The following is a 26413-nucleotide window of genomic DNA, read 5'->3' as shown; positions in this document are numbered from 1 at the left end:
TGGCGGATGGGACTGTAGCGATGCATGAACGAGTCCGAGAGCCAGCGTGCAAATCGCAGCAGTGCAATTATGTTCAGGAAATTACACATTTTGCTGTGCGCGCATACAGCACTTCAAATTGAATGAATCGGTAGGCAAAAATTACAAAAAAGTGGGTGTGATGCTAATGGAAGAGGGTTTTTTTTGCAAGATGCGATGGTTTTGTTCTGTTATAAAATAAAATTAAATTACAAATAAAAAAGAGTAGTGAGCTGTTAAACTTTATTTACTCATCTGTGTAGCGGTTTTTTTTTTGGGCAAACATTTTCTAGGCCTATTTCAGTGTTAAAATATCCTAAAGGTAAAACGGTTTTTTGTTTTTTTTTTTTTTTTTAAGTTGAACTTTTGTGGGTTAGTTATTTTGGTAATCGATGAAAGAGGAAATGGAATTTAAAGTTTAGAATTTGACTCTAATTTCCGTTACATCGAAAGTAAATGAAATTGGGGGAAAATTTATCAAAGAGATTTTAGAAGGGGCGATAGTTTTCCCTTATAAACCAGAATATTATTTTTATATTTAATTTATGTAAAGTAATTTCACCATTTAAAAATGAAAATTAGTCAATCTAGAAAAGAGTTGGTTTTGCTTTGGGCGCCACTTACAAATAAATTAACTACACCTAGATAATATTTATAACAAAAAAGTTAACTTTTTCAATTAGAAAATCTCTAAAACTAGTTTTGAATGTAAAAACAGTTTTTAACAGAATTTTGATTTAAAAAAACAAAAATCAAAAATATTTTTTTTCGGATATTCTAATTGAGGTTGAATAGTGTAGTTAGAATGCTGCTGTTGCGTATATTAAAATAAAACTACCTATCTTCTTTTATAGAATATAGAATTTTTCATAAAAACATATTGTTTTAAATGGTATTTTACTTAGGCAATTTGAATAATTCGTAGGTCACTGTGGTGTATGCGTAATATTTATTTCTTTAGACAAAAAGTAACAGTTAACCTCCAAACTGTTAAATCTATTCTGATCATTTTTTGTTTCTCAAAAGGTGCTCATAACTGGGCCATTCAAAATTAGTAATATAGCAAGTCAGCAAAAATTTAATAATTTTTCGGAAAAATTAAAAAAAAAAATGTTTAGTCTTGATTTTTTTTTTTTTTTGATTTTTTCTCTGATAACTTATAGTCTATTGAATAGACCCTTTTGAATCTAACAAATTCGTTCGAGAAATTTAATTGCTGATTATGATTCCTTGGCATAAAAGAATACTTCAGCCAAAAGTGCTACTAAATCCATTGGTGCATTTCTGAGAAAACGGCAACACTGGTCATTTTTCAGTTTTTTTGATTTAACTCGAAAACCAAGCCTAACTTTGAAATGGTTCAAAGACACTTTTCATAGCAAATTAAATTTTCTGTCAAGTTAAAATGGTTAAAAAATTTAAAAAATTATTTTTTGACTAAAATTCTAACCTTAAATAAAAAAAAAAGGTAAAAAATTTATGATTTTATTTTATTTTACTAAATCAAGGGGCATTTTGTATTTGTAGTCCAAACTTTGTACAAATGAAATAAATTAGAGGTAAAATCCTTTGATAATATGCAATTTTTATTTTATTTTTTTTTTTGTTATATAATTTATATACTTCAGACATCCCAACCATTCCACTCTGTGAATTTGCCATTTTTGCAGACGACACAGCAATATATTCTTCAGATGAACTTGCTCTCAACATTGAGAGTAATTTAGTTCAAGCTGTTGAAATATTAAGCAATTATTATAACAAATGGAAAATTAAGTTAAATGCTGATAAATTTCAAGCTATCTTTTTCTCAAGGAAAAGAAAGTCTTGTTATCTCCCCAGCAACCAATTTATTCAGATAAATGGAATAGACATAGCTTGGGAAAATTCTGTAAAATATCTAGGTATACATCTTGACACCAAACTTACATTCAACCACCATATTAATTGTACTATAAAGAAAGTAAATATAGCTATCAAATTGCTTTACCCTTTTATAAATCGAAGATCTGCTCTAACAATTGAGAATAAAGTGATCATAATGAAAGTGATATTTCAGTCAATTTTATTATATGGAAGTCCTGTTTGGGGAGGGGCTGCACTATGTCACATTAAAAAACTCCAAGTTTCACAAAATAAATTATTAAAAATGATGCTTAATCTACCATTCCGTTACTCCACTTGTGACCTTCATCAAGAAACGAATGTTGAATTGATCTCTGAACGAATTCAAAAGCTAGAAGCAAACTTTGCGTTTAGATGTAGTTCATCTGATAACCCTCTTATAAACCAAATCAATCTGTGATAAATATTTGTTCAGTTACGTATCTATTTATATTTTTTTTTTTTTTTTTTTTTTTTTTTTTTTTTTTGTCACTGTACATATAAATTCTTATTTATTAATCTCTCCTTTTGTTTCTCTATTTTTTCTCTTGTTTTGTTAATTTATTAATTTTTTGTATTTATTTATCTACCTATTTATTTATTCATTAATTTATGTACTTATTTATTTATCTATTTATATTTACTTTTTTATCTATTTACATTAACTTATTTATTTATTATTTATTTACATGTTTATTTATTTATTTATTTATTTATTTATTTATTTATTTATTTATTTATTTATTTATAAATTTATTAATTTATTAATTTATTGATTTATTAATTTACTAATTTATTAATTGATTGATTAATTAATTAATTTATTTATTTTCTTTTTATTTATTTAATCATTAATTTGTTTTTATTTATTTATACATTTGTATATTCACTTTTTGTTAAATATATATATATATTTGTTAACTAATTTATACATAATATTAATTTATATTATACTTTTTTATACAAGAATTCAATTCTATTTAAAAATGTTTGTTAAACACAACTGAATCAAATTCTAGTCATTTTTTTTTCTTATAATTTAAATTGAAGGTTTTTCTTTGCTTTTCCTTCAAGTATTTCGCTGCCCTAATAATTTTTGTTTAAACTATTAAATAATATTTCAGATGTAAGACATAATTGTCAAATCACTGTATTGTAAAATGTGCGGTTACAAAACCTATTATACTGATTTATGCAAAATAAAAAATACTACTACTACTAAAGAAACGACAGTGTTACCGTTTTCTTAGAAATTCACCAATGGATTTAGTAGCACTTTTGGCTGGAGTATTCTTTTATGCCAAGGAATCATAATCCGCAATAAAAACTCTTGAACGAATTTGTTCTATTTTTGCTCTGGAGCTCCGGTCTACTAAATAGGCTATTAATCAAAACATTTAATTTTAAATAGTTATTTAATATAGGTATAGGAACTTTGTACAGTAAGACCAAGACAACATTATTTTTGTTTTGACGTAATTTTATTCAGAAAAAACGTTTTTAATTAGCATTTTTATTTTTTTACTATAAAAGATTCAAGTTAACTAGCATTTTTTATAGCAAGTTAGGAATAGGTATTTCAATATTTCAATTTTTAAACAAAACAAAAAAAAAAAACGTAAAAAAAGTTTTTTTTTTATGGGTTATACTTACATTTTTTTTTTCTCAGACTCTCAAGCATTATTATCAGTTTTCACTGAGACCAGTTTCTACAATAAAAAATCAACATATCTAGTTGAAGTTAAATATTGATAATTTTTTATTTGTTTTGTATACCTAGGTACTTATTTGTTATGTTATTTTTTTGTTTGGTTATCAAAAATTATACAATGTATATAACAAGTTTTTGCTTATCAAAATCAAAAAATTAAAGCTTAATCAATTTCCATAAGCAGTCGTGGCCGAGCGGTTAAGGCGTCTGACTAGAAATCAGATTCCCTCTGGGAGCGTAGGTTCGAATCCTACCGACTGCGAAAGAGTTATTTTTTTTAAAGCTTTGGATTTTAAGGTATCACTTTACGGCAATGGTTGGCAACGTTTTCAAACAACGTTTAAAAAAAGTGTTTTTTGAATAGTGTTTAAAAGTTAAGTGGTTACAATGTACATATATTGTACATGTTCATGTACCTACCTACCTTGTATAATGTACTTGTACTGTACATTCATATGTTTCGTTTTATACCATTTTTTTAAAGTTTTTTTTTTTTTATTTTCTGAGAGGTTTCGACTGCAATCTAATATTTTTAAAATTTAACTTATAAGAAGTGTTCATTTCAATTCATGATAGAATTATGTTGTTCTTATCCCATATTATTATGGCTATAGGCTAGTTTAAAAACTTTGTAAGCAATAGTATAGAGTTGAATGGTTTTACAAAAAGTGATTGTTTTTATTTCTGTGTCAATAAGTTAAAAGACCTTAAGTAAATTTTTATCATTTTTCAGTATAAGCAAATGAAATTTGTGGACATCATTTTTTTGTACTTTTTTTGTTATTACTTTTAAACTGTTGCCGCTAGACTAACAATTTTTTTTTAGGATACAAGCTTCTTATACCCTTAATTTCCATATGTATATTTTTTCTTGACAACGTTTGAGACGACCGTTACAATTGAAAAAATATATTACTTTGACTTAAGTACACAATTTGGCGGACATTTCAAGGAACAAAACAACTTATGTTACTTAAGCTGTTTTGCAAAATTTGTTTTGGTTCAAAATGCAATTTTTTTAAAATGGCTTAAGTCGACATAAGAACAAATGGTTCATTCGACCACAAGTTTAAAATAGCTTATGGGTAATTCCATGAAAAAGTGGACACGAATTTTGAACAAATTATGCAGTCTTTTTTACTTTTTTTATTAGCTGATTACTATTTACAAACGGCAACTCTTTATGCAAGTTGCAAGAAAAGATTCTTTGTTGTATTCCCTTATGGATAGACATAAAATTCAGGGAGTTTAATAATCTAAAAGCATTTTTATAGCATAAGCTTGCCAACAACAGAAGAATTTCACATGAAAATGACGGAAAAACAAGCAAACTGAAAATATGATGAGTCTAATAGAGACGATGAAAATATCCCCTCGTGAGTGCTAAAATAGGTTAACATTTAAGCAAGCTTCGTTACACACTATTCGGTTAAAAAAAAACTTGAGTGAAAATGCATCTTTTCTTTACTTTTGGAACCACAAATCGCAGGTAATATGAGTTACCAAAATAATGTAACGTGAGTTACCTAAATATTTTAAAATTTTTCCTCGAAATATTGAAAAAATGTTTGGTTTTGTCACTCATATTAAAGGCTTGTAATTTTGTATGTATGGAATCTTCATTAAAAACAAATTGAGATTCTTAATTTCACACAAAAACTTCATACTGTCGGACTCTTAAAATTCGTGTCCGATTTTTGTAACGTGAGTTACCATCAAACTTTTATTTTTCCCAAGCAAATGTTAAAAATAAAGACAATTTTTTTAGTTAATTATGAAAGTAATAGTTATGCTCCATTCATGGATAGTAATTTCGTATCAATTTACATTAAAATTGAAAAAAAAAAAAATTATTTATGTGTTGGAAATTTTTGTGAATGTAACGTGAGTTACCATGGAATTGCCCTTATGTTGATCTAAGCGATGAATATATTTGAATTCAAATTGTCATAAAAGCTTATGTCACGACTTAAGCTGATTTAAAAAATGTATTCTTTTTAAGATTTGTACGATTTTATTTTAACATAGGTATACATAAGCTATTATGCAAATGCAGTTTTTGTTCAAAAAGACTTAACCTACTATGATTTTTTTAAATTTAATGGTTTATATTTTGCGTAGAGAAATGAGACCCAGACTAAAACAAAGCTGAACAAAAGGTGAACATGTTAAGCAAATAAAATCGATTTTCACTTATGTCGACATAAGCTCTTTGAACTTATTACCACAGTTTATTGTGCTTTAGTCTTTTTCTTATCGAAAACGTTGAAGGAACTCTGGTTTCAAAAATTATGTTTTTTTATACAAACCAAACGCCACTTGGTATAGAAAAAACACAAATATGTTGTAGATTAGATTAGATTAGATTCTTCCTTTATTCATTAGATAAATTACAATTTTTTTTTTTCTATTGGAAATACGGACATGACAATGCTGCCGTCTGCCGGAAATGACATTTCAGTATAATAAATAAAATTATATAAAGAGAAGATGTATCAAAAAGATTTACAATACATTTGAAATAGTAAATTAAATAAATAAATATTACACAAAATATTAGACAAAAGTTTATATTAACATAGATATGAGGACTAAATTTGTATATAATTTTAAATTTTAATTATTAAATATTAATTTTTTAATTTTAAAATTTTAATTTTTTTAAATTTTCAATTATTTTAAATTTTTAATATTTTTTAAAATTTTTTAAGTTTTTTTTTTTTAAGTTTTTTTTTTTCAAATATGTTGTATGTAGTTCAGCTGAAAGAATAAAGGAGAAAAACAAAATACGAAAACCTACCTTATTTAAAAAAAGCAATCGCATTACAAAACACCATAAAGGCAAATTAAATTTGGTCATACTAATTCATGAGAATCAACAAGAACGAATATTTATTTGAAAAATTGAATGAAAAGTTTGTACAGTTACAAAAATATAAAATATTATTTATTTAATTTTAAATAAAAACACAAAAATGACAAGTTTTATACAGAAAACTCATCGCGTTCCTATGTCTTCAAACTTAGATTTTTTCTTTAACTCATTATTTTTGATTTTTCGGCTCCATCATTTAGAAAACTGCAATATGTTATCATTTTTCAAATAAAATTGGATTATTTTTTATCATTGAAATTTTATCTTTAATCACGTATTGCAGAGTTAAGATATAAAAGTGCAAGCGCAAGCAGTCGTGGCCGAGCGGTTAAGGCGTCTGACTAGAAATCAGATTCCCTCTGGGAGCGTAGGTTCGAATCCTACCGACTGCGTGGAATTAATTATTTTTTTTTTTTGCCCACATCCTGATAGAAGAATTTTTTTTTTTAAATGATTCAACAAAATAATGTATAATTAGCTTGTCTGTGAGTTTCCAAAGCACCAAGTAAGTACTTGCTTAATTTGGTCCTTCAACCTGGCTAATATTCTTGTGTCTGCATTTTTGTTTTCATTTTTTGTTTTTAATCTCGTGTGAAGTATTCTCAATTCATTTGGTTTACTCAGCATTTCACATAAATTTTAGATAAAAAAGAATAAAAATGCCATAGGGATACGAAACACTCGCCCTAACTCTTGTTCATGCAACAAACATCCGCAAAACATTATACAAAGAGAGATGAAACAAGATACTATATACCACCTCTCACCACCTTTTGGATCACTCCAGCATAACACACACTCTTTTTTTCCCCCCTTTTCCCTTTTAGAGAACATCAATCGCTAATTCCAGAGGCGAAACATCAAAGATGGCTCGTGTGTCGATTGTGCCATAGGGCGGCTTTTTAGCCAAAATACAAAGGCTCATCATCATCATCATCGTCATCCTCTCTTCTTTTTTGCATATATGGAAAAAGCAGCAAAGCAGATGCTTGCAGCGTTTGAATGCAAACAACAACAACAACAACAAACAAAAAAAACCATCACATAATGGCCGACTGACTTAAAGAGACATTCCCCCAAACTCCTCACTCCGGTGACGGAATACGAAACGGTGATGTGGTTTGATGGTGTTGTATGTGCAATTCAGTCAAATCTACACACATGACGGACGACCGACGATATGATGACGACTGATGCGATGGCGGTGGTAGGGGAGAAGCGGGTGAATGAGTAATTGAATCCTTGACTTCATGGTGCAGCGCACTTTACAGTCTGTATATACACCGCCGCAGTCGCAGCCATCATTACAATCTGGCTGCCAGCTATTACCACGTGCTTGCAACTGCTACCTGGTGAAAAGAATCTTTATCAAAAGAAGCACCAAGAAGAGGTGGCACACAATACACCAGAGCCAGAACATGGTAATTCGAGAGAGATTCATCCTGGAGGCGAATAAAAAAAGAAACGAATTCCCGCTTCGCCAAAGGGGAAGACTTGAGCAAAAAAAAAAGGCTACTTGAGAAGAGCACATGATTTTCCACTTAATAAATCGAAAAGAGTTCGTTCTTCATTCAAATGGCGCATCATAAAGTGACGGCAGAAGTGGGAAATGGATACAAGTTACCATTCCACAAACCGGAAACAGAACCACAAACTCAAACTCTCAATGACAATAATTGACGCGACACGTGTGGCTTTTTGGACTTGAGGCTTTTCTGTTTTTCCTCTTCTGTCAAAATTGAAATGTCAAATAAATGGCAAGACATATCGCAGATATCAGAATTGGAATCGGAGTGTGGTGTTATTGTTGCCAGCTGCGGTTAAAATGTGGTGAATTACTTGAAGCGTTCAATGCACTGCGCCGGTGCAGCAGTGCATTTTGCGTGAAATCAACCGCACTTGATGAATATTTGATCTGAAAACTGGAAGAGATCTTCAAAGATAGCAAATTGCGCACCCGCAGTGAGCGAAAGATGGTAATCAAATATCAATTAACCCAGAAATAAAAATTCAAATTAGTTTTCTTGTTGATGAATTGCAAAAATATTCGCGCAAAAGGCGGGAAGTTTGAAAAAATTTAAAAATGGTTGTCTTTTTGCAAGATATTATCTCTCATTCTTTGCAAGCTAACACCTACCTGGAACCTGGAAGACTGCACACAAACTATAACTAGGGATGTGATGCATTAATAAATACGAATTTTTTTAATATTGCATGCATGGAACTCCGCCTATTGTTTGGTAGACTTTTCAGGGAGGCCTTGGGAGAAATATTTGCATGGAATTATAAAAGCAAGAACGTGATCGGTGTTCCTATTGGTGAAGATATACACCTCCAATTACCAAGGTTGGACGCATTCGCAATAGGATTTTTTTGCTGCGATGGAGACTCATGAGAAGAAACTTGAGATAATAACAACACTCACTGGAGCAATAAATTATGACTGACATAAGTGGTGTGCAATTGCATATAGAAAGATATCGTTGGCAAGAGGGAATTTATGCCGACATCTTGGACAGCGCTAGCAAATGTGATAGTAGCCATGTTCTATTTTTCAACAGGTATCTTGTTTTTTTTTTTTATTTTTATAAATAAATGAATTCTTTGGATATATCAAGAAGTGTTGCAAAATTTATTCAGAAGATCAAAATGCGTGGGATGGTTATTATTAACTTGCATGCAAGCTATCAAAAAGATTCCCTCACTTACGCACTGATAAGCAATTATTTTACTTTGTTTGATGTTAACACGCAATTTTAGACAACAAGATTAACTTAAAAAAATATGCGCACTTGGTTGGTTGATGGAGTAAATAAAAGAACTTGTATAGGTAGGTATTATTTATTCCTAACTAAAAATTTAACACTTCCAACTAGATAACTAGATAACCATTCTGCGTGTAGCAGAAAGACTTAACTCCACTTAAAAGATGTTACTACACGCAGTGTGAACGTTTAAAAAAATTGAAATTGTGTGATAAAAGTCAAGTAGATAAAACATTGTTTACGTTAAGGATATGAAGGGAAAAATAGAAATAAACAAATTTTTAGAACCAAACTAAAGAAATTTGTTTTTCTCAAAAGAGACTCTAACGATTTTGATTTTTTAGAAATGTACTGTTCAACTGTTCAAAACGGGTTGGGTTCGATATCCCGCTTTTTATATTCCCGTTTTTTAAAATCCCGCTTTTAAAATCCCGTTTTTCATTATCCCGCTTTTTATAATCCCGCTTTTTAAAATTCCGATTTTTATAATCCCGTTTTTTATTATCCCGATTTTGCAAGCAAAACTAATTAAAAAATGAGAGATTGTTCTAAACGCATTCAACAATTTTGATATTTAAATAAATGAAATTTCTTTTACTTGTGAACTCAATTTTAGGCCTTAATCATTTTATGTTTTTATAAAAGAAATACCGTTTTCAGAATGTGTTGAAGGTAAATATTGTGTAGGCTTTACAACGCCAAAAATCAGTTTTACTAATTTTTTGTCTATTTCTCATAATTTTTTTATTTGTGAATTACCTAAGCATGTATTTTGTAAAAAAAAATCGGGATTTGACGGGATTTTAAAATGCGGGATTTCAGAAAACGGGATTTAAAAAAGCGGTATTTTAGTAAACGGGATTTTGAAACTTTTTTTTCGGGATTTTCGAAAAACGAGATTTTAAAAAGCGGGATTCCGATACGCTCCGGTTCAAAACAAGGTTAAATTTTGACGAATTGAATATGAATTTGCTTTGCATTTGTGGATTGATACTTTCTTCAGAGAAACATAATAACTTTTTTTTTTTTTGAAAATATTTGAAAATTTTTATACCTACACCAAAAATGATATTTAATTTCAAAAATACTAAAATTAAAGCAATATATTTCTTGAGAAATAAATTTATTTATTTGTTTTTTTTTGTGAGATAGGTACATTACATAAGTAAATACTGTATTTTTAATAATTAATATCTCAAAATTGTCCTCCCCGAGCTCCGTGCGAATTATCCTTTTACTAACGGTGTTTTCTTTTATAGGATTTCATTTCCAACTCCAAGCATTTTTTAAGGATCGATTCAGAATTTTTACTGAATTGCCTTTAAATGTAGAGTGCAGTTCTTTATATTTGAAGTTTTTTTTATGTTTTCTTATTTGGTGATTTAGGTATTAATAGTTTGATGTGATAAATGCATTTCTTCTTAATTCTATCTAGGAGTAAAACAGGTACCAAAAACAAGTTTCCGGAACACTCTCACAACTCAAAAAAAAAAAAATTCAAATGGTCCAAAATACATTATAGTCAAATTATTTGTAAGAATTTTTTTTTGTTAACAATACTTTTAAACAAAATTCTTTATAAATTTGTACATTTCTTGTAAAAAAAAACTAGTTAATATCATTATTTACATATTAATAAAAGATGTCCCAAGCAAAATTTCTTAAGGGGGGAAATCCCTCTGAAATTTTTTATTTCAGAATTATTTTTTTTTTGTCTAATTTATTCATTTATCAACCGAAGAAACTATTTTCAGTGTTCTTAGCCTTAAATGAAGCCTCAAAAGTCAATAGATAGTCCCGAATCCCATGCGCTCCGAACCTACCACAGTACGAACACGTACTCAAAAGAGCGAGGAATAGAGTTACCTTTTTGATTAAAAGAGCAAAGGCAATATATTTTTCTGATCAATTTGATTCTAATCGTAGTTCAAAGTTCCTTTGGAGCAGAGTGAAACAAATTGGACTATGCAATAAGGCATCTGTTATCAGTACAAATATTGATGTTAATGACCTAAACCACAAATTCACCCAACTTTCATCTGGCTTGCCAATGTTCTTACAAAACAATAACTCTGTTTCTCACAACACCTCCTTAGATGCTTTCTATTTCTCTGCAGTGGACATCAGTTCATCAAGTAAAGCAATTCTATCAATAAAATCCAACAGTGTCGGCTTGGATGGTATTAATCCGAAATTCATTAAGATGTTGCTCCCATGTATTCTCCCTTACATTACACACATATTTAATACCATTCTTATGACTTCGGTCTTTCCAGACCAATGGAAACAGGCTAGAATAACACCGATTCCTAAGAACAGTAGTTGCACTGAGTTTCGTCCAATTGCGATACTTCCATTTTTGTCTAAGGCATTTGAATATGTTGTTGGAGAGCAAGTTAAGCAATTTCTAGAATCTAACAACTTTTTGACATCACTACAATCAGGTTTCCGATCTAACCACAGTTGTACAACAGCTCTAATCAAGGTTACTGATGACATACGTCAGGCTATTGATAGAGATGAGGTGACATTGCTAACATTAATTGATTTCTCAAAAGCATTTGATTCGGTTAATCCTTTTATACTTAGCTCAAAGCTTATAACACTTTTCAATTTTTCAAACCACTCTGCTAAGCTTATAAAATGTTATTTATCTAAACGTTTTCAAGCTGTTTCACTTAATCAAATGACATCCGACTTTGTGGAAACAAATATTGGTGTCCCTCAAGGTTCAATACTTGGCCCCCTCCTGTTTTCCATGTTTATTAACGATCTACCTCTCGTTCTTCGAAACTGCCTCTTCCACATATATGCTGATGACGTTCAGCTTTATACATCATTTCGTATTGGTCTGATGGAAGACGGAGTTCATCGAATGAATGAAGATCTATTGGCCTTATCAGAATGGTCTAACAAAAATGGACTCTTATTGAATCCTTCTAAAACTAAGACTTTGCAAATATATAAACATTCACTTAATACCTCTCTTCCACCCGTTCTATTGGATGGTGTTTCTATCGAAGTTGTCCCTAAAGTCAAATTGCTGGGTATGATAATTAACAGCACATTGACATGGAACGATCACATAAATTCTGTGATCTCTAAAATATATGCTGCTCTACGAGGCCTCTCCATCTGTAGAGACATACTACCAATAAATGTCAAAATGAAACTTGTCAAGGCTCTAATCGTACCTATTATCTCATATGGTTGTGAACTGTTTGCTGCTACAGATGCGAGCTCAATGCGCAAGCTCAATGTTGCTTTTAATTCTGTTGCCAGATTTGTTTATGGGCTCCGAAGGTATGACCATGTATCGAATTACTCCCTAACAATTTTAAATTGTAAGCTTCAACAATATTTAAACTTTAGAGCGTGTATGATGGTTTTTAAGATAATTTCAACAAAAAAACCTTCATATCTGTTTAACAAAATTACGTTTTCTCAATCCATCCGTACTAAAATGATAAGACCAAACACTTGCACATGCACCATAACTCATAGGCAGTTTTTTATTCACGCAATAAGTCTCTGGAATCAACTACCAAATATTCTAAAAACTAGTATCAATCCGAAAAATTGTTCGTTCTGTATGTTTTCCCATTTCAAGAATTCTTAAGTGTGTATCTTTCAGTCTCTTGCTATACCTAATACTTTATGTAATTAATGTTTTTATAATCAACTTTTCTTATTTTATCAAACTTAATTGTTATTATGTATAATTTTTATTTATATTTTTTTTTGTTTTTTTTCTATTTTAACTAAATTTTTTAATGTTTATAACTTATTTCTGAAATTGTTATGTAATACTGTGCAGTCAAAAGAATTATATTCTTATTGTACAGAAAATGAATACCAAATAAATAATAATAATAATAATAATAATAAACTTTATAAAACGCATTTTCTCGAAAAGCGTTTTTTTCCGCGCCGTGCAACGTAACTCAAAAACTAATGAAGCTATCGACTTGAAATAAAAGGCAAATTACTCGTTAAATAATTGGCCATTGAACCTAAAAGTTTAATAAAATAATTATAATAAATATTTTTTTTTAACTATTTCTTTATAAAAAAACATTGTGTTTTATTCGTTTTTTTGGTCTCTAATTTTTATTTTAGATTTGTTTTTACTAAATTTAGGTTCATGCAATGCGTATAAATATATTTTATTGGAAAACAATTTCTTTTTTGATCATAAATAGTTTTCTGGACCAGGGCATTGCACGGCGCAAACGCAAGGCGTCAACTTCAAAGAGCTTTAGAGCCGCCACTTTGTTTTTTTCTTACTTCAAAAAAATTGTATCAATACTTCATAATGTCAACAATACCATATACTTTTCCAAATTTCAACAAATGCTTTCGGTTTTATCATCACTTTTATCATCATCTAATCTAATGTAAAAATGCTACTGAAAGCAATTTTGAAAGTTGACAATATTATAGCAACTATTCATTTCGGGAACGCTTGTTTTGGGATATATTAAAATTAAAATGTTATTATTTTAGTGATATTATGATCAAAATTGAGGCCATATAATCTCTAAAATATTTGGTTTTATTTTGTGATATATAAAAAATTTAAATCTACTATGGTCAGAACGTCATTTTCGAAAATCAAAAAAATAATTTGTTTAAATATTAAAGACTTAAACCAAGTAAAAGCCAACAAAATAAAAGAATAGAAATTGGTCCCTGAACAACGAAATAAAGTCATATGTATTTGAAGAATTTTTTTTTAAGGCTTACAACCTTAATATAATCATAAGTGACACCTACCTACCTTGGGTTAATTTAGATCAATTTTTTCATTGGTAAATAAATCTTAAAAACAATTATTTTTAAATGAAAAAAGTTTTATTTTAATATGTATGTATTTTGTTTTTTTTTTTTTTTTTTTTTTTCGAAACGATACCATGTTTAAACCTATTAGTTTTATGATTCCCATTGGTTCTTAATTTGTAGTTACAGTATCAAATTGAAATAAAAGAGATTTTTATTAGTTATGTAAATTTAGTTTTATGATTTTCGTATTCTACTTCTCATGAAAAATCGTTTACTTGCTTAACAGGTAGTTACAACTTAGTTTCCATTCCAAAACGAAAAATTAAATTTTTCTTCTGTGTTGAGAAAATATTTCTTCTGTGATGAGAAAATAAACAAACAAACAAACAATGTATTTATTATAAATAATTTAATTTGATAAGGTATACGTTATTCGTTCAAATATTAATTATTGAAATCTTTTTACTTTTTGTTTGTTTTTTATTTATAAATCATTCAGAAATTGAGATTAAATCACCGAGCCGTTATTAGACAACCACTTTAACATAAGCAGTCGTGGCCGAGCGGTTAAGGCGTCTGACTAGAAATCAGATTCCCTCTGGGAGCGTAGGTTCGAATCCTACCGACTGCGAAGTGAATTTTTTTTTTGTTTTTGTTTTTATTTTTGTTTTTTTTTTTTTTTTTTTTCATTTTTATAACACTAAAAGAATGAATGCTAACAATAAGTTTATGAACAAAAATGAAAATACCAATATTAAAGTAATTTCAGTTACAAAAAGTCACTTGATGAGGGCAGTTAATATCGATGATTCAAAATGATGAACAATTTAATTTTTGTTACACATACGCCCGAGTGTACTTTTTTTTAAATTAAGACTGAACTCATGAATTTTTTTCAACATTTAAATGAATTATTCTGTCAATTACGATTATATTATTAATTGAAAAGATTTACAGGGTGGATTAATATTAAGTCGCTGTACAGAAAAAAATTTTTAAAAAAGATTTTTTTGTAGGTAACTAAAAAAAAAAAATTACAAAAAACGGGAAAATTTAAATGAAAATTTCGAAGTAATGAAAATAAGCATTCGTAAAAATTTGGAGATGAGCAGATAATAAATTCAAAATGGTAACAAATGAAAATAATCCAAAACTAAGGCCTAAAGGAAAAATGAATCTATCTCTACGTGGTGAGAAACCATGAATTTAAACAAAATAAAATAGTAAATAAAAATAGATTTCTCTTTGACTAAAAATAAAACATTATTTAGGATATCCTTATCCTCAAAAACGAAGAAACAATTAAACAACCATGTTTTTAGAAATGTAGACTTGAGGATATGGCAATAATAAATTTAGCCTGACACTTTGATAACCTCACCAGTCAGCACAAGTCCATATAAGATATTCGCACACGTTTCATATGTTCACCCAAAAGTGATTTTTATGGACACGAAATAATCCTCTTGAACCTATCGTCATCTTTGCACATTTTCATCCACTATATATGATCGTCGTTGTTGTTGTTTGGATTAGGAATTTCCTGCACGATCACTTCACCATAATCTTATATAGCGTTAGCGCACGTTTGGTTTTAAAAAAAATAAACCTTTTCGTCGAAACAACCGTATAGAAATATTTTTTGGTAATGACTCGAACTTGTTCTGCACTCTCCATCTAAGATTCGTTGTTGTCGTTGTTTGTTTCCAAAAATGATCCTCCAGAGGAAATACCCTCACGATTGCTTCAATATTATTGTGTGATGGTTGATCGCGGGGAGAAACTTTTTTTTGTGTGTCGTGCAAAGAGCATGGGGCGTTTTGGGATTATGTAGCTTAGTTAGCTACATACAAGAAATGGAGAAGTTCATTTGGAAAGTGCCAGATCAATCCATTCAACCTCACTAGCATATAAGGATGTTTATAGTTTTGTTAGTAAAATAACTTCATCTATACAGTGGATCTTTTTGACATTTTTCATTACAAAAACAAACAAAAAATAAAATAAATGAAAAAATATTTTTTTAAAACTACACAATCACTTCCACAATTACGTGTTCACTTAAAAATTACGTGCGAACGACTTCTTAGTATTTTAACAACTCAAATGTTTTAACTTTCTCATTTAGTCTTTAAATTCACTGACAGATATAAATCACGAATGTGAACTCAAGGACTTTGCTTTGAAAAAATAGGTAAGACCCAACAAATTTTTGATATATGTATCAAAACCAATTATTTAGACCAGTTTATACCAATAAACTTGAAGAAAAAGAAAAACAAATAAATAATTTTCATCTTCTTTCTTCTAATGGTTTATTTTGTTTATGTGAAAACACTTTGAGGATTTATTTATTTTTAGGTCAGTTTTTTTTTATACCAGTCATAAAAAAATAAAGTGCAAGTATTGAATTAACTAAAAGACTTTCAATTTATTGCAAAAACTTTAAATCTTTCGTGATTTAGAAATACAGAATTGTTTTTTACTATTATCCCTGTTTATAAGACCAATTAATACCAGTAAATCATGGGCGTACGCAAGGAAGTAGAGTTAGGTTCAGGAAAGAAAAACAAATAAAAACCTCATTTCGTGTGTATTTGGACAAATTATACCAGTAAGAAATTAAAATTGATGCCATTTGTTTGTCTACTATTTGGATCTTATTTTTAAAATCTGATATAACAAAACTATATAATTTATTTTGGACATTTACGGAACATTTGTTAATTTTTCGGTTTATACCAATCAACAAAAACAAAAAAACATTTTTTTTTTTCAACTTTTTTCAAGAACAAAAAAAAAAGAAAGAAATGTACTGTTTTCATCTTCTTTTATTTGATTATCAGAAAACATTGTAGACTAAAATTATTTATTTTTATACCAGTCATGTAAAAATAGAATAAGAGTAGGTACCTATTTAACTTACTAAAAATTTTCTATTTATTGCAAATACTCCTAAAGTAATTTAAAAATCAAGAACGTATTTTTTATTTGTCTTGTCTATTAGACCAGTTTATACCAAAAAATTATACAAAAAAATTAAGCAAAAATAATTTGCATTCGTTTAATTTAACCAAACCCATACCATTAAATTAAAAGAAGAAGAAGTGAAAAAAACTTCATTTGTTTTGTGCATAATAGTAAATTATACCAATAAAAATATACAAATCTATGTCATCTTTCTGTCCACTCTTTAAATCTAATGATTAAAATTTGATGATAACCAAACTGTCTCATTCATTTTGGCAAATTTTTGGAAAATTAGTTAATTTTTCTGTTTATACCAATCAACAAAAATCATGAAATAACAGTTTATCGTCAACTTTTTTTATAAAAAAAAAGAAATCCATTCTACTCAGGGTTTAAGTTGAATTCATCTGAAACCTCAGTTTTTTTTTTAGACTAGTTTATACCAATAAGTAAATTAAATAAAAATGTATTCCTTTTTTTGAGTGAAAATGGTTATAATTTTTACTATAGTCAATCCCTGTAATTAATTATGGACATTTGTTGGAACGTTAGAAAAAAAATTCCGAATTTTGTCAATTTTTTTATAAAATGATCCATAGTTCACAAAAAACAACATCGACAAAAAAATAAAAACGATGCAATTGGTGACGACGACGACACAAACCATTTCGCGTTTTAATTGAAATTTAATTTTTCCACATCTCTCTCTCTCCCTGATGGTTTGAGAAACTGGTGGAACTCCACTCCACTCCATGTGGGCTAAAAATGCAATCGATATGTAGGCTGGAAACGTGTCTTTTAGTCTCGGTGGAATTTTTGTTCGATTCCAAATCACCTCTTGGTATACCTCCTGCGCTAAGCAGCAGGAAAGCAGAGCTGCAGCAATGAAGTGCATTTAGTTGGCCATCTGTCAAACAATTTGTGATGGCAATTGGTCTACACAGAACGAAAATGAACGAGGAGAGACGAGTTATTAGAAAGTTGGTGCCATGTCATGATTTATTTTGTTTCTATTTTTACAAATTCAAACTCGAAGCCTTTATCGAAATCAAGTTTCCTTTGATTAGAATCTAACACTTTGTCCTGATTTATTGGTCAAGATAAGCTCACTGAGATGGTTGGGTGTCTTCAGGTTTTTTTTTGTTTTTGTTTTGTCTTGTTGACAACGTTGTGTGTTAAGATGAAAATTTTAATTTAATAACACGGTGGTAGACTTTTTTACATTATATGAAACATGTCCTTCCTTATAATTACACATCACAAAATATAGAGACACGCATGGAACCGCCAAAGGATATTATCTGTAATTTACATGAAAAAAAGGAAGATAGTAAAAAAGGAAGTTCAGAAATGGTTTTTGTTTCTTGCGGAACACAGGAAAGGAGCCTGTTACACCAATCGAAAGGATGTGTGTATGTCTTGAAGGATCGCACGTAATTGGAGGCGGTCATAAACACGTCGTAAATTTTAGTATTTTTTTTTTCTTCAGTTTCTACTTAGCCTGCATTTATTTTCTTATCTTAACCAAAAGAAGGATTCAACTGCCTTGAGTATCTCTAAATATAAATAAGTGAAGTGAAAGATGTAACATAGGGTTGTGCATTGTGCAACAAATTATAGGGAATTAAATTACAATCGATTTCTTGTCTTCTTCTCTTCTTCGTACCTCTGTAGTCCGTCTCCTATCTTACCAAAATAGTGCGAAGATAATTTAAGGTTTGCAAATTAAGGATAAGACTTTTGATTAGTTAGCTGAAGGTAGGTAAAACTTTAGCGTTGTTAAGGGAAATTCAACTTCTTATCGTTCTTTTATTAAATTACTTGGGCAAAGGTGGCTTGATGATGAAGTATCTGTTATTTAATCGAAAGAATGATAATGTTGTGAATTTGTTTTAATCATTTTTTGCATATTTGTTTATTGTTTATTGGAAAAGTAAGGATTAATAATAACTATTACAAAGCACTTTGAATTGATGGGATGTTAATGATTATGTTCGAAACCTATTAATTACAGGCTATTGGACTGTTTAAAGTAATTTATTTGTTCCAGACGAGAACAATTTTGTATGGAAAATGTTTATTGGGTCATAAATACTAAACAAATGGAATATCAACTACTCTGGAAAATTTTAACGATCAATAATTTGCGGATGAATAAAGTTAGTTAAGGCAAGCAATTTAATTGATATTTAAGACGAGGCCTGTCTCAGATTTGAGCACCAAAAAAAAAAACAAATCGCGTCCAAAACGAGTCGCAAACGCTTCCAGAACGCGTCCAAAACGCATCCAAAACGTGTCTGAAACGCGTCCGAAACGCGTCTAAAACGCGTCTGAAATGCTTCCAAAACGCATCTGAAAGGCGTCTAAAACGCGTCCAAAACGCGTCTGAAACGCGTCTAAAACGCGGCCAAAACGCGTCTGAAACGCGTCTAAAACGCGTCCAAAACGCGTCCAAAACGTATTTGGGACGTATTTTAAACACGTTTTAGATATTGGACACGTCTTTATTGCTTTTTTTGACGCGTCTCGGTCTCGTCTTAAATGCTGATTTGTTACGTTAAAATCAATTCTTTAAAATTTATGTAGAATTTTATATTTCTTTGCCAGTGGAAAAATTTGTATATTTAATTTTTACCTAATTATTGTAGTTGTTATTTTGTGTAAGTCCCAGTTTTGTGGTTCAACACTTCTTAAAATATTCAAGATTTGGTAAAGACAAGTACAACAAAATAGTAATACAAATAACAGAAAATAATGCAAAATTCTAAAATTTTTTGAGATTATTACTTATTCATTTTTTTTTTTTTTTCATTCCACCACAAACAAAGTGTCATCTTAAGTAAGGGATGTTAAATTATTTGGTTATCGATTTTTAAATTCTTGCTACAATTTTTTTGGAAGTTGCAGTCGCAGGCTTGAAGAATTATTTCACATGCAAAACTGTAGCAACGCACATTCTTACAGTACACCTTAAGATTTTGGCAGGTGCAACCAGCATCATTGAAAATTGTATGATTAGAAACTTCAAACTTTCAAATTCCAATCATACACAAATGCAGTAAATTTTCACATTTTCTGACAGAAAATCCGTGATATCTTAGTCACGTAAGTATATTTAATTCTCTTCCATAATTTGCCTTCAAAATATTTGAAATTCAATGAATCTCATTCTTTTTCTGCCATCCAACAGAACCCGCAGATTGTGGCACAGCAAAAAAACCATTCCCAAGAGAATTCATTTAAAATGCCTATCTTATGCCACAAATGTGGTTCTAAAATATTTCCTTATTCCAAAGAACCTATCTCATTAAAAATGAAGACAAAAAAAAACACACTTTGACACTCTTGTCAACTTAAGCGCGTTGTTCACGCACATAAAAAAAGTACCCGCAACTCTTTGCTGCTATAAGGATCTCAAAAGACTTCTTAAACATGTTACAAAGCGCATGTCTATAAGTCGCAAAAAAAAGACGATATTGTAACTATCTTATGGCTACATAAACATCAGGCATTTCGCGCCTAGAATTCAATTACGAAATAATAGAGATTCCATTGTTGCAATGTTTTTTCGCTAGCTGCTAGCTCTTCTGTCTGCTAGAAGCAATAAATTTCCAAGTAATAATTAGCTAGTTCTATAAGTGTAAGACTGTTGCGTTGGGTCGCGTCGGTGGTGTGAAGGTTTTTGCTGCTGCATAAAAAGAAGAACTGATTGACGCCTTGAGAATAAGCCGCTGCAAGTTGAAAAACCGCAAAATTCAAATGAAGAAGAAAATGGAAATTGAAATTGAAGAAAAACCTCTTTGATGGACTGCGGGTACCTGTTTGTATGCGGCACTTAAAAAGTTGCGAACCGATCAACATCACACAAAAGCAACTCTAGACGATGGTTGATAGGTTCTAGACTTTTTCCCGTCTTGACTTTGCTAGGCCCTCTGTAAAACGTAAATAGTTAACACTCAATCAACGAGCGTGCAATTCCAAGTGCAATAGGCAGCAGCGTGGAATTTTTGCGTAAAACGAACGTTTTTTGTTTTTGTATCGTTTCATTTTGACCGACACTTGAGGCTCATAATGCAGGCTGCTGCCAATTGCTGCGTTTTGCTTGCGTCTTCGTCTACACCATCCACACGTCCGTATTCGATGGGGAAAAATGATGGTGTCGGTCGGTGCTGCCAATGATGACAGCCGGCAGCCACAACGATGACGATGATATGATGACTTCTGCATGTGTAACTAATGAAGTTGTTTTACTCTATGGATTGCAATCATATAATGCATATAAGTTGCGATCAAAAGATTGTCAGACTTGAAATGCCGCAACTACAAGTAGTTATACTGCAAATGACTAACTAACTAACTGAATGGCAAACAAGACATCATAGAAATATCTATAGATACACAAACTGCACTTTCTGTGTCGCTTCTGAAAGGTAAGACTTTGAAAGTCTATGAAAGACCGCGGGAATGGAGTAGATTTCAATGTGTGAATTAGATAATTGATTTGATAAATCGAAAAGATAACTTTGGACAACTGTTAATAAACATGAGTTGTTATTTATAATTTTTTTCTCTCCAAGAAGTTCGTCAAACTAAAGATCGATTATCTTGATAAACAATGTTTCGTTTTGGTTTCACGAACAAATTGCATTTCTGGTTCTTTGGTAAGTTGTTTACACGGTCAAGAAATCGATTGATTCCTAAAACTCTGGAGATGACCTTTTAACTACCTAGCTAGCTTAATGATGATAAAGTCGAAGAATTTCAGAAGCAAGCAACTGGAAGAACTCGACCTGGATGATAAGTTTAAAGCTCCATGACCTGACCAAAATGAGATTAAAGTACAGAACTAACAATTTGGCTTCTGTTAGACTTTATAGAAGTTGCGGTACCATATTTAAAGCTTTACAGGAGCAAAATTGTTAACGGGCTAGATATCGAAAGACTTAAACGCAACAAAGTAGTATGCACTAAAGGCAGAACTTTCAAACAAGGTGGAACGGAGCTGGAGAAAAGCACTAGTTATGGTAAAAAATAATTGAACCATCAGTTGTAAGAACAGAATAACGATACACTTTGTAAAATTGTGGGGCAAATGCAAAAAAATGAATCGGATCCTTTTTTTTACTTTTTTCTGTTGATTGAACTATATATTCTCATTACTTCGTCAATAGGCTTAAAATTTTGACACAATATACTCTTAAAAACTATGAATATGCATTCAGATAAGAAAAAAAAAATAAAAAATGCAAACAAAAATTTAATACCTTATTTCCGACTCTTAAGAGCAGATTAAATCCTGTATTTATTCTTTTCTTTAAATTTAAGGGATTTTTCACGATAGCCAAAGTAAATTTTTTTCGACTAAGAAGATGTGTCTACGTCTAAAGACGACATTTTCATTTAAAGGTCATTTTATGAAAAAAAAAGTTGATTTATTCTGTTCAACAACTGATGATTCAATTTCAAAACAAGTCTAAAATCACGTTTCAAAAATTATGAAACAAAAGATTATTGTTTTGTGATGTTCATTCGGAGTTCATTTCAGCTTCTGTTAAACTTTAGTAAGGTTGTTGGGCATACAAAAAAAAGAGAAGGTTATACAAGTTGGACCCTTTCTAACACTATCCTTATAAAAGAAAGAGGAAGTGTCTGAGCTAGGTTGCTCAATGTAAAAAAATAAATAAATACATACAATTTATTTTAATTTTCGTTACCAAGAGATTTTAAGGTCTTACCGAGAAACTCGATACAGTATAGTTATAGAAGCTTGTTAATCAATTTTTTTTTTCGCAGATCAAACATCCCTGAACTTCTATAAGTCCATTAACCGAAAGCAATTTATTTCTATAGTAAGCTCTATAAAAGCTATTATCAGCTAGGTTTGAATTTTGAGAAGCTGTTGTCTTAGTTGGGTAACGAATATATATAGTACCTCTGGTACATTAAAAAAAAGTTAATAAAAAACAGTTTAAGACTTTTTCATCTAGAGGGCGCAATAATCGATTTTAAGAAACGTCATATATTTTATATTGAGAACACGAGCAAGAAGTTCAGCAACTTTTAAAGGCCTTGGAATGTCTTTTTTCATACCTTTATTTTTAGTAAAGTAGTAAGATTTGTAGAAGAGCAATATTGTTGTGAATTCACTGAAAAAGATTCATAAAATAGTTTCATGACACTGACTTATATCTAAATTCATCAAAATCCCCCAAAATAGGATGCTGTCACATTTGACACTAGTCAAGAGAGACTCCCGCCTGGCACTTGTCTGATCTGTTCTTTTTGGGAAGTTTTATTTTTGTTTTTTTTTTTTTTCTCTAAGATTTATTAGTACTATAACTCACACTAAGATGACTCATTCCGATTTCAATCCATAACATTTCTTCTTCGTCCATATTGCAAATGCCATTTGACATCACCAACTTAGATAAATTATATTCTAAATATAACTCATCTTCAAGACCCGCCACAATGATGTTGATGGCGATGAGTGAGAGAGAAAATTTTATGAGACAAAGGGACAACACAAAACCAACAGACAGACACACATCATGTGCAAATCGTAAAACTATCTATAATTACCAAACCCATCATACCCCATAGAATCTTGAAAAGGAAATCATTATTTTTTTTTATTTTAATTTTATTTTATATATCTCTCACCCCCTCAATCTAAAGAAAGATATCTCTTTTGAATCCCTTTTAGAAGTTATGGTTTCATTCGTCGTGGTTCGTCATGGACTCATGACTTATAATCTCAATGCCTTCGCGCGCTGATGGATTATCTTCATACATTTCAAAAAAGTTGAAGCATCTGTGCGAAAGATTTTATGGGATTTTTGCTATAAGCTGATGTTCGTTCGTTCAGTTTCCTTCCCAGTTTTTGTGTGTGCATTAAAATTCAAGTAAAAAAACATTTAACTCATAAAATGCACACAATTTAACGAGAGGTAATTATTTTGAATTACAACGCATTTCAATTCATTCTGCCGCCGACCCGTTCGTTGTTGTTGTTGTTCTCATTTCCAAACTCAACGTTCATATAGAGAAAAACCTTTATCGCATGAAACTTAAATGTAATAAAAAAAAGTATGTATCTCTATAAGCTTTTATGTATGTGAAAAGGCGATACTAAAAGAATCAAGTTGGAAATTAAATTTAAGAATCGCATTATATTCTTTAAAAGAGTAATGTAATAAAATATTTAAGTAAATTCTTAAAGCAATTCACCTTGCAGCTGCCACACACTGTAAACTTTTTATTAGTCTTTTATATTTAATTTTTCGAAGCTATGCAAGTCTGAAAAAAGTAATGCCTTTATCAACTTAAGAATGTTTTTGGAATTTTATTTAATATGTCAGAGAAAAGAGTTGTAGTAAAATGTTGCTAACATAAGCTGCACGACAGGATACATGTCCCAGACTCATCTATCATAGTACCCAATGACCAAGGGACAAGTTCCCGAGTAAGATCATTACTAGACACCTGTTCCCAAGCCATATTTTCTGAAGACACATGTCTACTCAACATATCCAATATCATTGAAGATACATGTGTTGCCAAAAAAACATCTCCACTAGAACATGTTTCTTACATCATTTTCAGACACATGTCTTTTTCATGTTTCCCAGACACATGTCCCTTAAAGAAATGAGCCTTAGCGACAAATCGCTTAGGAACGTGTTGCTAGATGATGACAGTTTCACTAGAGATATGTTCGCTGGATACATTTTTTCTTATAAAATAATATAAATTAAAAACATTTCTAACAACATGTTCATTAGCTAGGTAAAAAAAAAAATCTAAAAATCACCTAGAAACATGTTCCCTGACGACATATTCAGCAATAACAACATGTTCCTTAGTGGCAGGACCCTTAGCAACATGTCCCCTAGAAAAATAACTTTTCCACATGTTTTTATTAAACAGCCACGACGGATGCTTTTTAAGATCACAAGCCCCTAACTTTAACTTGAAAATGAAAATTTCCATCAAAACAAAACCATCTCCTTCCTCAAGGTAAAATTGATTATACTGAACTTGAGTGTGTTTTTCCATGGAAAATAGAAGAAAACAAAATTTGTTTTCTTTAAGAAAATGGAATTCGAAGTGCATAAACACCTTTTCTGTTTGTATACATACACAGTTTGTTCCTTTGCACATCACTTTACCTTTTTTGAGGGAGTGCAAAAACCTACTACAATTCCTTTGAAATGGTTTTCTTCTTCCTTTTTCACTTCTTTATTATAATTTCAATGCCTATTATTATCGTTATCTTTGTGAATATCCCCATCTGGTGTTTGATGAAAAGATTCAAAGCTTTTTCACAGATAAAGAATAGGACTATGATGGTTTGTTGAGAAGAAGGAAAATTAATAACGATGTGGTTTTTGAATGTGAGGTTTTTGTATTGTTCTTTTTTCTTTCTTTTTTTGGGATCAATGAACTTGAATTTATATTCACTTTAAATAAAAATGCAAGTTATATTTCTATCTTTGTTCAATTTAGTACAAGAAATGTTGTCAAAATATCATATTGCTGTCTCGCAATGAAACGAACATTTTTTAATTTTTTAACATTTTCTGTCAATTTAGAAAAGAAGAAGACACAGAAATGCATTTTGTTTGTGCTTGCCAAATTCAAGTACATGTAATGGATATGCCAAGAACCCCTCAAATTTATATTGAGCGTAGCAGGCTTACTTGGTTAGAGACCATTTTACTGCTTATTATTTTTGCTCGAAAGGACCTAGAAAAAATTCAACCATTCACTTACACGCACTTCTGACTCCACCAGTTTTGAATTATTGCCAGGATATTCGCTTCTCAGGTAAAACCAAGGTTTCAAGAAGCTAACTTATAGAGAACGGCTCATATTAATCTTGGTTTCCTCAGATTTAAGCGTTGAAGTTGTCAATACATATTTTAATATCATACTCTGAAACCTGTATACCTACTCCTCCGGCCGCTTCGGTAGCCTTGCATCCTCGGTTCAAAAATTCATAAGACTCCGTCTGGATCGAGTCTTTACCAGCTTCAGAGTTGGAGTACGATTCTCATATTATTCGTGTTTTATGGAGAGTTGAGTTAATGAAAGCTTGTCAGCTTTTTTTTTTTATGAGTCTTATAATTCACATTCAGTTTGAATGAAAAGTAACATCAAACAATCGATTAAATTGCCTGTATTTGTTGGTAACTCTACCCAATAAGTAAAGATTCGCCAAATAAGTCTGTTGATTTAGGATAATCGGTCATTGATTTTCCAGGATTACCTTTAATTTTTATTCGATGTGATTACATCGTAACCTAACATCGATGTTTGTCGATGCATCGCATAAAAATATCGATGTTTTCGATGTATCGAATGAAAAAATAAAATAATTTTTTTTTTAATTTTTGGTGAGTTTTA

The 26413-nt window shown here is 30.4% G+C and overlaps 3 non-coding genes across 3 annotated transcripts; all 3 read left to right on the top strand.

Moving 5' to 3' along the window:
* Positions 1-3793: 3793 nt before the first annotated feature.
* On the top strand, positions 3794-3875 carry Trnas-aga (transfer RNA serine (anticodon AGA)). Its single transcript has one exon. It is a non-coding gene; the product is annotated as a tRNA-Ser (tRNA).
* Positions 3876-6798: 2923 nt separating this feature from the next.
* Trnas-aga (transfer RNA serine (anticodon AGA)) lies at positions 6799-6880 on the top strand. Its single transcript has one exon. It is a non-coding gene; the product is annotated as a tRNA-Ser (tRNA).
* A 7704-nt stretch (positions 6881-14584) lies between these two features.
* Positions 14585-14666, top strand: Trnas-aga (transfer RNA serine (anticodon AGA)). Its single transcript has one exon. It is a non-coding gene; the product is annotated as a tRNA-Ser (tRNA).
* Positions 14667-26413: the final 11747 nt, after the last annotated feature.

This window comes from Episyrphus balteatus, chromosome 4, assembly GCF_945859705.1.
Source record: "Episyrphus balteatus chromosome 4, idEpiBalt1.1, whole genome shotgun sequence".
In the NCBI taxonomy this organism is placed as follows: domain Eukaryota; kingdom Metazoa; phylum Arthropoda; class Insecta; order Diptera; family Syrphidae; genus Episyrphus; species Episyrphus balteatus.
Note: the sequence above shows the minus strand (reverse complement) of the source record. Positions and strands in the feature narration are given on the sequence as shown.